The following is a 12,555-nucleotide window of genomic DNA, read 5'->3' as shown; positions in this document are numbered from 1 at the left end:
TCGCAAACACAAGTAGGAAGGTTCAAGCACAAACAAACAGTTACAGCAAGTAGACCAATTAGAAGTTAAACTCAAATAGTCACATAGGCAAACCAAGTACAATATGCACACCCAAACAATGTCACATAGATGCATATGATGCATGCCTATTCCTAGTGGCTGATGATATCATCTGTCAGTTATAGAGCCAACCCGACAAGTCCTGGTAGCTAACCATTGAACTATCCCTCTGTCGTGCATCCCCAACTCGAGTTATACTCAACATAAATTTGATCATAATCATGATCCATATCCAACACCCTCACTGGTGTATATTCACAGGGGAGAGCTCATCCAGGACTTTCACAGTGCCCGGCCACACTTACGACATAGGGTCAACAGAGTCTCGAGTATTCACCTGGAGCACGTGGTGGCTAGCCACTGCCTTCTTCCAGGGAACTCGTGTCTTAGATAGTGGAAGTGCAAATCATAATTATCAATAATCAGCATATATGCATTCATTCTCAGCCATAGATCAACATCAATCTCAGCCATCCAGCTTAATTTCATAATTCATAGCCAGCCATACAGCTCATAAGTCATTCGACAATCAGCCATAATTTCAATAGCATACATAGCCATTCCGGCTCATAACAAAATAGCACTTTCACCACACAGCATCATCAAATTCATAAAATCGGCATTTAAGCCATAATTCACTTTTTCTCAAATCATTTCACTTTGAAATCAAATTTCAACTCTTTTTCAGCCTTGGCTTTAAAGATCTCATTTCTCAAATCATCTCACGCTTATAAAACAAGCCACTCTCGGTCATTGAGAGCGCGCCAATTGGAGTTCTGTAGCTCCAGAAAATCCATTTCGAGTGCAGGGAGGTCAGATTCCAACAGCATCAGCAGTCCTTTTGTCAGCCTTCTTCAGAGTTTTGCTCAAGTCCCTCAATTTCAGCCAGAATTTACCTGAAATCACAGAAAAACACACAAACTCATAGTAAAGTCCAGAAATGTGAATTTAACATAAAAACTAGTGAAAACATCCCTAAAAGTAGCTTAAACTTACTAAAAACTACCTAAAAACAATGCCAAAAAGCGTATAAATTATCCGCTCATCATTTCTCAATCCCTTTCAACAGTCCAAAATCCAAATCAATTCAAAATCAGGCTAAATCCAACAGTTGCCTCATTTGCATATCTCAAGGAAACCGTTTAAAAGAAATCAAGTCGTTATCAACCAATCAAACTCATTTCCAAAGCTTCAAGGAATCGGTTTAGCAACAAATCATTTATCAAAACCTAATCAATTAAAGCAAACCAGGCTGAATTTCAAAGAGTATTCTATCTTTCACATTATCAAGAGAGTCAACTCAATTCAAATCAATTCCCAACGGATTAAACTCAAATTTCAACTCTTTAAGAATCAACTTCAAAACATTCCATTTCATAAAGCGCACAACAATTCCGCCAAACAAACATTCATAATCATTCGAGACAATCAAATAATACATAAGGCTGCTACAACCACCAAATACACATTGCCTCACATCAGTATCCATATGTAATAATTCTAATATATAAATATAGTTTTCAGAAAAGCCCCTACCTCAAAACGTTGAAATCACATCCCAAACTTGTTAACTGACTCCTTTTCGCTTAGCTCGAAATCACCGGCAATCAAAACCCCGGCTCTTCTTGCTCTCTCAAAAGCAGAAACAGCTACAAGCGGCATAAGCAAATAGGATTCTAACTCCTAAAACCATTAACATCGTAAATACTTTATTACACAGAACAGAACACTAACGCAGGGCTTTTCGAAAATCGAAATACTCACCGAATTAACAAAACAAAGCAGCCGCAGCTCCATATCAACCTGGCAGCGGCTCCGTCAGCCACCTCAAGCGGCAGCGGCGATGAAAAACCACGACAACTGCGACTGCACAACAACGTCACGACAATAAAAACCCAGGAATAGAAAAGAATGAAGACCAAATGCAAGGACCCTTATCGGCAATGGTTTTTCGGCGACTAAGCTGCATTCTCCGGCGGCAGGGACGATGGAGCAGCTCGAAATGGCCAGCAACAGTGGTGGTTGAAGCTCCGTCAGTAACTGGTCACGATTCTAGCTCCCTCCTCGTGCGTCTCCTCTCTCCTAGTGAAACCCCATTAACAGGGTCGACATCCACAATCGGCGAGCCCAGCCACGCGGCGGCACTGGCGACCCAGCGACGACCCCCTTTCGCTCCTCTTCTCCCTCTATGCATGAGTTCAGCGGTGGCGGTAAGAGCGGGTTCGACGGTGGGGATCTGACGGAGTCGGCAGCTGTGCTTCCTCCATGCTTGAGGGCTCGACGGTGGCGGTACAGTGAGGACGACGGCAACCTCGACGGCAGTGACAGGAGCAGCCTTCCTCCCCTTCCTTGGCTCTCGAGCTCTCCGTCTGCCTCTCTCAATCTCTCGTCTGGGCTTCCCTCTCCGCGACAGTAATGGCGGCGACGGCACAGGCTCCTCGCGCGAAAAATTGGCGGCAGCTTCACGGTCGGCGGTGACTCGGTTAGGCCGCATCAGAAATGCACAGTGGCGGCGGCGAGCTCCTCCTCTCCTGGCGCTCCCTCCGCAACGGCATTATTCCCCAATGACAGATACAGTCTCCCCCCTCTTTTCCTCTTCCTGATTCTGCTTCTATCTCTCTCCTTTCATGGAAGAAGAGGAAGGAAAGTCGTGTGTGCTGCTGTTAGAAGGGAGGGGCTGCAGCAGTTGTGGGGAAACCGGGTTGGGTTAGGGTCTCATTTTTTTATAATTAGGGTTAGGGTTACTTTTGTAATTTCAAATAAAAGTAGGGGTAATATAGTAATTAGGAACAAAATGAAATCCAACAAAACTAATGTATAAAAATACTATTTGCTCATCAATTTTACAAATTATTTTCAATAAAATATCCCAACCAAATAATTAGAAATAATATACTCAATTCCTTCATTTTCCAAATAGTAGTATTAATATTTAAAATATTACTTATCTAATGCAAATCATATAAAATATTTATTATTTCACAACTACCAACTTTATAATTCGAATATAGAAAATAATTCAATAATTATAAAATTGGATAGTAATCATAACTCATCTCAAATTCAATAAATCAAAACTTGCCTTAATTTCTTTGATAAAATAATTTCTGAAATTAAAGCTATAAATAACTATATGATTTGAGACTTGATCATAATAAGGCTTTTCAAAAGTTCTGGGTCTTACAGAATGAGACTTCTATTATTGCCTATTGGCTTAGTGCTAGCTAGTTTTGAAAGAACATTAGCTCGGGCATTGTATTCCCGAGTTATATGTCGGACCTCACTTTCTGTAAAGTGTGTGAGCTATTCCTGGGTTTTATCTAAGTAATTTTACATTGTGGGGTCTTTAGCTTGATAGGTTCCACTGATCTGTGAAGTGATTACTTGCGAATTGCTGAAAACTATTACTTTTTTTGCTCCAACCTCCTTAGCCAGTTTCAAGCCAGCAAGTAAGGCTTCATATTCTGCTTAGTTATTGGAGGCAGGAAACCCAAACCTCAAGGATAGCTCTATTCGAGTTCCTCGATCACTTTCTAGTATGATGTCTATTCCACTTCCAGCCTTGTTTGATGACCCGTCTAAATATAAACTCCACATGATGGGGTTCCCCGGACTGTCGGTGTATTTAGCAATGAAGTCAGTCAGGTACTGTGACTTAATGGCTGTCCGAGCTTCGTACATAAGGTCGAACTCGGATAGTTCTACCGTCCATTGTAGAATCCTTCTGACCAAGTCTGTTTTTTTGTAAAATATGTTTCATTGGTTGATTAGTTCGGACTTTAATGGTACGATCCTGGAAGTAAGGTCAGAGCCTTCGAGATGTGAGGATAAGGGCGTAAGAAAATTTCTCTATCTTCTGGTAGTTCAAATTTGCCTCTTGTAAGGCTTTGTTGATGAAATAAATAGGTTGCTGTCCTTTTTCATCCTCTCAAACCAAGGTCGAGGCAATAGCCCGACTTCCAACTAACAGATACAGCACGAGTTCTTCCCATTTAACAGGTCGGGTAAGTATGGGTGGTTGTCCCAAGAATGCCTTAAAGTCTTGGAAAGCTTGTTCACACTCCGGGATCCACTCAAATTGCTTCTCTTTTCTTAAGATTGAATAGAAGGGAAGTGACTTTAGGGCTGATCCAACTAAGAACCTGGATAGAGCTGCCAGCCTTTCGTTTAGCTATTGTACTTCTTTGATGAAAGTCGGACTCATGCTAAGTATAGCCTGACATTTATCTAGGCTTGCTTCTATGCCCCTTTGGGTTAGCATAAACCCCAGGAACTTCCCAAATTCTACTGCAAAGGTGTATTTTAAGGGATTTAGCCTCATCTCATGCTTCTTTATAGTGGAAAATACCTCAGAGAGGTCGGACAGTAGTGTCTCATCCTCTTAGGTCTTGACAACCTTGTCGTCCACATAGACCTCCATTAGTTTCCCTATGTAGGTGGAAAACACTTTATTCATCAATCGTTGGTAGGTAGCTCCTGCGTTCTTTAACCCAAAAGGTATTACTGTGTAACAATAGTTTACTTTTAGAGTTATGAACGAGGTCTTTTCCTGTTCTGGCTTGTACATCGGGATCTGATTATATCCCGAATAGGCATCCATGAAGGAAAGATATCTGTAGCTTGAGGCCGTATCGACCAGGGTGTCAATATTGGGGAGCGGGTAGGGATCTTTAGGGCAGGCTTTGTTGAGGTCGGTGTAATCGACACACATTCTCCACTTTCCATTTTACTTTTTTACCAATACAATGTTGTCTAGCAAAAGTGGATATTTTACTTCCCTTATAAATCCTGCTTCTAGCAGGGCCTACACTTGCTCCTCTATGACTTGTGTTCTTTCTAGTCTGAGCTTTCTGCGTTTCTGTTGAATAGGTCGGGAGCCTGGGTACATAGAAAGCTTATGGGACATCAAGTCGGGATCTATACCATACATGTCGGAAGCTTTCCAGTTAAAGAGGTCGAAATTTCTTCGTAGCAAGTCAATGAGCTGTTTCTTCAGTCTCACTTTTAAGTTTGCCCTTATGCTTATTGTCTTGTCAGGGTTGTCTCTGATTTGCACCTCCTCAATTTTGCCTTCAGGTTGAGGACGTAATTCTTCACGAACTCGGGTTCCCCCTAGCTCAATAGCGTTGACTTCCTTTCCTCCCGAGTTGCCTTTCAAACTGAGGCTCTCGTTATAGTACTTCCTTGTGAGCTTTTGGTCTCTTTTGATGATGGCAATCCCCTCGGCCATAGGGAATTTCATGCAAAGGTGAGGAGTAGAGACAACAGCTGCCAGTCTATTTAAGGTTCTCCGACCTAGTAGGCCATTGTACGTCGAGCTTACATAGACTACAATATAATCAATGCTTAAGGTCCTCGACCTGGCACCCTTTCCGAAGGTGGTGTATAACAAGATATAACCAAGAGGTCGCATTGGGGAGTCTCACAGTCCGAACAATCTGTCAGGGTATGCCTTTAGGTCTTTTTATCACTACTGGATCGTCGTGCCCAGACAGTAGACCTTGTGTGTCTTTCTTTGTAAAAGAGATGGTGGGCAAGTCGATTAGTTGACTGCTTTCCCCAACCTGGTACACTTCTTTGAGGTGCCTTTTTCGTGAGGATTTTGACATTCCTCATCCTGTCACTCCGGGGTGTGAGGAGGTCGTTCCAATCATCCTCATTCTTCATCCTTTCTTCTCTTCCTCGGGTCATCTGATCTGTCTGCCAGGTATCTATTAAGTCAGCCTTCTCTGGCCAACTTTTCTATGACGTTCTTCAGGTCATAACATTCATTGGTGGAGTGTCCATAGAGCTTGTGATACTCGCAATACTCTGTCCGAATTCTGGCTTTCTTGTGCTTAATCGGACGAGGGGGTGAAAGCTTCTCCGTGTGACATATCCCTCTGTAAACATCCACTAAGGAGACCCTGAAAGAAGTGTCATTGTGGTATTTTTGAGGTTTCTGTACGTTTGGCTCCTCTTTTTTCTCGGGCTCCCTTTCTTTGTCCCGAGGTGAATAGGGTAGGTTTGACCTTAAAGGATGCTCTCTTAGTCGGGAATTTTCTTCCATATTGATATACTTCTCGACCCTTTCCTGAACCTCGTTCAGGGAGGTTGGGTATCTTTTGGATATCAACTGGAAGAATGGTCCTTCTCTGAGGCCATTAACTAAGCCCATACTTATGGCTTCAGTTGGCAGACTCTGGATTTCCAAACATGCTTTGTTGAACCTTTCAATGTAATCTCGAATGGATTTTCGACCACTTGTTTTACTCCTATCAAGCTCAAGGCATGTTTTGTTTTATCCTTTTGGATAGAGAATCTGGTCAGAAATTTCCTGGCTAGGTCGTTGAAGTTGGCAACCAACCTTGGAGGTAGGCCGTCAAATCATTTCATCGCAGCTTTAGTAGAGTAGTAGGGAAGGCTTTACAGTGTGTGGCGTCAGAGGCATCTACAAGATACATTCGACTTTTAAAGTTACTTAAGTGATGTCTTGGGTCGGACGTCCCGTCGTCGAGATTCATGTCGGGCAATTTGAAATTTCTGGGAACTTTTGCCTTCATGATCTCTTTTGTGAACGAATCGTCTCCTCCAAGAGGGCTTTCTTCCCTGTCATACCTTGTGGCCCGACTTCGAAGATCAGCTTCTAACTTCTGGAGCTTTTCTTCTAACTCCTTGCGTCATCTCACTTCTCTTTGTAGTTCTCGTTCTGCCTCTCGTTGTCGCTCAGACTCGTGTTCGAGCTGTCTCAAGCGATCTTGCTGTCCATAGAGCATGTCTAGTATCTCAGTTGCCTGAGGGTTGTCCTCATCCTAGAGATAGTATACTTTAGAATGGATCCTCGTTGGATAAGGGTTTCCCAAGGGCCCTTTCCCGTGGGGTCATTCAGTAGGTCATGGTGGAGGAGGTAGCACGTTAGCTTGTTCCTCCGACTGGACTTCTTACTCAGATTCAAAGGCAGTGTGGCCATCTTCCCATTGCAGTTCCGCCATGGTTGTAGGATGAATTCCAGGTCCCCCGCAATGGTGCCAATGTTCTGAGAGTTACCTGAAACGTTGATTTGGGTCTGAACGTGAGGTTCAGATCCCTCTATATGGTAGCGTCTGACTTGTTTAGTGCCGAGATGCCACCTGTCTGAGTTCCTCATGAGGAGATAGGGGGTGGTACCTGCAAGAGACTTCGATGCTTAAGTTAGCAAGGAATTTAGGCAGGTTTTTAGTAGATTAAAACGTGAGTTATACCTGGGGGGTGCCAGTGTATCTATAGTAGAGTTGCTTAACCACCTTTGTTGGAGAGATCTTATCTTTTCTAATAGATAAGTGTTCCTTTTATTTTGGGAGTTTGTTGATATTCACCTTTTAGATGCGGTAGGAATTTTAACGGGCAGTTTACCTGTTTGAAACAGGCAGGGCCTTTGCCCGTTGGGATTGGTGTCCAACCTCTTTAAAGAGGTCGGGCTTCTCATGAGGTCCACCTTTATTGGTGGGCCTTTAATTGTTATTGGGCCTGGCTATTATCTATTGGATTAGGGTATGAATAGTGGGCATCAAAAACATCATTGGAAGGAATTTCAAAAATATGTTGAAAAAAATTTTAAATATATATCAGTTACTAATTCAATGACTCATTACATTTTTATTATTTCTATTTATAATAAATTATTTATATTAAATAAATAACTAGAAAAATTATCCTAATTAAACATTAAGCACACATTTCCCCATTACAATTATATAATAAGCGCTTTGATACCATGATAGAATAGATGTGAATTGGTAAAACTTATTTATTAATTAGTAAACATTAACATGGCAAATGACAACTTCACACTTGCATTAATATACGATTGGATAATATGGCATCCTTCAACTTATCATTTTGGCAATGCTCTGTTAGGATTTTATAGTAACATGCTAGAGTTTTAGTGGGAGAAATCATATTTTCAAAAAATATACTCATAAACAAGAATTTTGATAGTGCTATTGAGGCTCTAATAGCAATTACAGCTGTTAACAATTGAAACAGAGATAGGAGGCCTTAGGAGGATGAGAAACAAGTAGTAACTTTTGGCGAGGAGGATATATAGGTAGGAACAGAGATATTCTCAAGGAGTTTAATAGGTAGAGTATTGGCTGATCGTTCGTTCTCAAGAGGGACAATCGTGGCAGCAATGCATGCGATTTGGGGCAATCGAAGGGGTTTAGGGTGGTGGATCATGGAGAAAATCTTTTTCAATTCTTTTTCTCTGATGAAAAATATTTTATTCGGATTTAAAGAAGGGGACCATGGCTTTTTAAGAATTATATTCTAAACCTAAAGAGGTGAAAGGGGGAATAGTTAATTAATGATGTTGAATTCTCTCAAGCGCCAGTGTGAATCCAGCTATGGGGACGACTTGAACATTTTAAAACAAAAGAGCTAGGAGAAAAAATAGGAAAACCAATGTGAGAAGTTTTAGACGTTGACCTTTTTCAAGTGAGAGACAAGAAAGTAGGATCGTTACGGTGTTAATCAAACTTGATGTCACTAAGCCACTCCGAAGACTCATCAAAATGGAAAGGTCGAATAAGAGAACCATGAAAATCTCACTCCATTATGAACGGATAGAGATTTTCTGCAACTACTGTGATTTCCTAGGGCACGAGATTTAAAACTACAGCAAACATTTAGATGATGCATTGAAAGAAGACATGGAAGACAAAGGATGTGCAGACTGGTATCAGAACATTAAAAGAGAACAAAATTTTAGAGAAATTGTCAACACTAATGCTGGAAATTCAGAAGATTGGAGAGCAAGAAGAGATAAGCAGCCCACTCAAGTCAATCTCCTCATGGAACTGGCTGGTCTTACTGATGGTTATCAGTGGCTAAGAGAAGAGGAGTTGAATCTTAGACTCCTTTTAATTTTGTTATCAACCTTGAGTTCTATTGAAATACTTTAAGTAGAAAATAGGAGAGACTATGGTTTTGTCTCTTGACGCGGTAGGAGTCAAAGCAGAGTTACGTAAAAGGTGTGTTGCTGAATAGTAGAATCAGAAGATACTTCAGTTTTATCTCCTATATACAGAACCAGAAACAGAGAAGAGAAAGGATAATAACACACAGATGTATCTTGGTTCAGTTACTCAGTGCAATGTAGCCTACATCTAGTCTCCATCATAACAGTGATGGAATTTCACTATCTTTTAACCAGATTACAATCACCAATTCTCCCTAGGATTCTACCTAATTCTATCTGGGACAAGTCTAGTTTCTAAACCAAGCCAAACTTGACTAGGAACTCACTCTAGCTTTTCAACAACAAAATACTAACCCAACTTGCAAGGGAATCCCCTCAAGATCATGACAACAAAACAAGAAAACTAATAAAGAACTTTTCAGATAACTTTGACTTTTTCTCCAAGTCTAACTCTGCCTTTTTTCACTCAATAGCTTTTTCTTATAAACCTCACCATTTTGTCTTTTACCATTGAAACACAGAAAGACTAGACTGAGAAAATGAGATACTCAATAAAAACCATGAAGGAGAAGAATAAACACCTTAGTGAGCTATGGAAACCCAAACGTTGTGCTCTCACTCCCTGCCTCAATCCTTGGTCATTCATCCTTTTAATAGAGGAATGAAGCTTCTTAGGCTTGAAACTTGCTTCAGCAACTTATTTGACTTTTTCTCCCAAAATCAGTAGTAGCAATGGCATGACAGAAGAGAGAGATGGTAGAAGCAATGACCGAATCAAACATGCAACCATACCTTCAATCTTCTCTATCAACCTTTTATTCATTCGTGCCTTTTGATTTTTTAGCGTTGATTCACAGCAAAGCTTTATCATCTTCAATATTTTCAACTTTCTACTTCTATGCATGCAAGGAAAAGATTTCCTCACCGAGCTTCAATGAAGCAAAATTGTGGAAACTCCTTTTTGTGATTTGCCCTTGGATGTGATCTTGCCTTTTCCCCTAGCCTTTTTGACCTTCTCTTCTGTTGCTTGAAATTGGAAACATTGTTTTTTGTTCTTCAATTTGCCCTAACTCAGAGTTTTCCATTTTCTTTCTTTTCTTCTAAGATATCACGTGGGTATAGGAAGAGAAAGAAGAGAGAAAAGGGAGAATATAGTTTTGGTGGTGTGGTTTGGTTTCGTTGAAATGAAATTAAAATTCCTAGTTAACAACTAAGTTAAAAAGTTGGATTTGGATATGGACCATTATTTGGGCATTATTCTTGGGCCAAATTTTTCTTTTCCTTCTTTTGGCTAGACTTTTGCTTTTGTCTCTAATGGAAAGGTTTGTAATGGAAGCAAGTAAGTCTTTTGGCCATAATTGTGTGTGTGTGTGTGTGTGTGTGGGCCAGATGCCTGTTTGGGCTTGTTTTGTTTCTTCCTGGGCCTATTTCAATTAAGTTAATTTCCTGTACACTAAATAAAATAAATCACACAAACAATTTTATAATAACCCAATAATATTTAATCATCATCTTAATAATGTTTTAGTTCTTTAAACTCAACACTTACTATGGAGGAACGAAGTGGGGGTATGCAGCACGAAGTGTAGAAGGAAAAAAAGGAAGAAGAAAAAATAGGAAGGTTGTTGCCAAAATTGGAGGATATTGAAAGCAAAATAGAATCTGCAGCAAATAAGAAAGTCCCAGGTGTACGGAATCGAGGTAGCATGGAGATTATAGAAGGTTTAGTGTTTAATTCATGTAGTAAGCATGAAAGACAGCAGAGTAAATGGAAGCATGAAAGGGCACCCGGAGAGCCATGAAGATGGTGATGTGCAACTATCGGGGTTTGAAGAAACCCCTGATAGTTCACAGAATACAAGGGATTTGTAAATTCCATTTTTCCGAGGTATTGTTAATGTGCGAGACAAAGAAACAATACCTTGACGGTGTCAAATATTTATAAGAAGTTGGGTTTCGTGCACTTTTTTTGCATGGATCCAAGGGGTTTGGTAGGAAGTTTGGTGCTACCGTGAAAGGAGGAGCCTAACATCCCGATTCGACATAGTAATGAGATCTTGATTCACTTTTCATTGTTGGACCGCACACTTCAAAAGTGATGGGAGGTAGTGGGAGTTCATCTTCATAGTGAGGAGAATCAGAGGAATGAGCAAATTGGCAAGATCTTGGAGATCATTCGCAGATTAGGTCAATATTCTACGAAGATAGATGACTTTAATGCCATCTCAAAGTACCACAAGAAGAAGTGGCATATGAAGCCTAGAAGTACTATTGAGGCCTTCAATAATTTTAATAGTGAAGGAAAATTGGTGATTTTGGGGTATGTTGAAAGCAAATTCATGTGGAGCAACAAGCAATATGAAGAGAATTTTGTTAGAGAAAGGCTGGACAGATGCTTGGCTTCAACACAATGGAGACTAGCGTATCCAAAAGCAATGCTTATGTACTTCGAGAACACTGGTTCCGACCATTGTCCTCTTCTGTTGCAATCAAATAGTGATGAAAGGAGGTCAAAGAAAAGGTTTCGGTCCCAAGAAAGGTGGTGTGATAGTGAGGAGGTCTCAAACATTGTCAAAGAGGTATGGCAAACTCAATTCACTCGCTTTTCTATGTATAAACTGTTTTGTAAGCTGAAAAAGTGTCATCATATGCTTGTGGAGTGGAAAAGAAATATCAGCAGCAACTCGACGACACTCATTACTGAGCTCAAAAACAAGTTACAATAGAAAAAGGAGAAAGAAGATGGCTCGGACAGATCGCATATTCTGAGGGTTCAATGGCTGAAATAAGGGGACCAAAATACTCAATTCTTTCATTGAAATTTTAGAATAGTACCAAAAAAAACATGATCCAAAGGCTGTAGGATAACATAGACAGTTATAAAACTGATTCTAAGGGAGAAGCACAGATTGCTCAGAAATATTTTACAGAACTCTTTTCTACCTCTAACCCAAGACCAGCTATGGAAACTATAGAGGACATCGAGGCTCAGGTCGATGATGTGATTAATAGAAGACTAGTGAGACAAGTCACTGAAGATGAGGTAAAAACAGCAACCTTCTCATTAAATCCTTTTTCGGTTCTAGGTGATGATGGATTCACAGGTAAATTTTTTCAACATTACTGGGAGTGATTAAAAAGGATGTTACATATGTAGTTATGAGTTTCTTCTCAAAGAAAAAGATGTTGCGAAGTTTTAATCACACGCATATTTGTTTGATACCAAGGTTCAAAATGCGAAAAATATGGCTCAAATAAGATCCATTAGTTTGAGCAGTGTTCTCTATAAAACCATCTCAAAGATATTGGTACATAGGATTCAAAGAGTCTTGAATAAGGTAATTAGTGAGAACTATAGTGCATTCATCAAAGGAAGGTTGATTAGTGATAATATACTAATAGCTCACAACCTTATGCATTTTTTGAATAATAAAAGTTGTGGTGACTACAAGATGGCAGTGAAGCTTGACATGAGCATAGCCTATGACAGGGTGGAACAGAATTTTGTATGGAAGGTCATGGAAAATATGGGATTCTACGAAAAATGGATAGATTCG

This window comes from Arachis duranensis, chromosome 8, assembly GCF_000817695.3.
Source record: "Arachis duranensis cultivar V14167 chromosome 8, aradu.V14167.gnm2.J7QH, whole genome shotgun sequence".
NCBI lineage: Eukaryota > Viridiplantae > Streptophyta > Magnoliopsida > Fabales > Fabaceae > Arachis > Arachis duranensis.
This window is presented reverse-complemented; position numbering follows the sequence as displayed.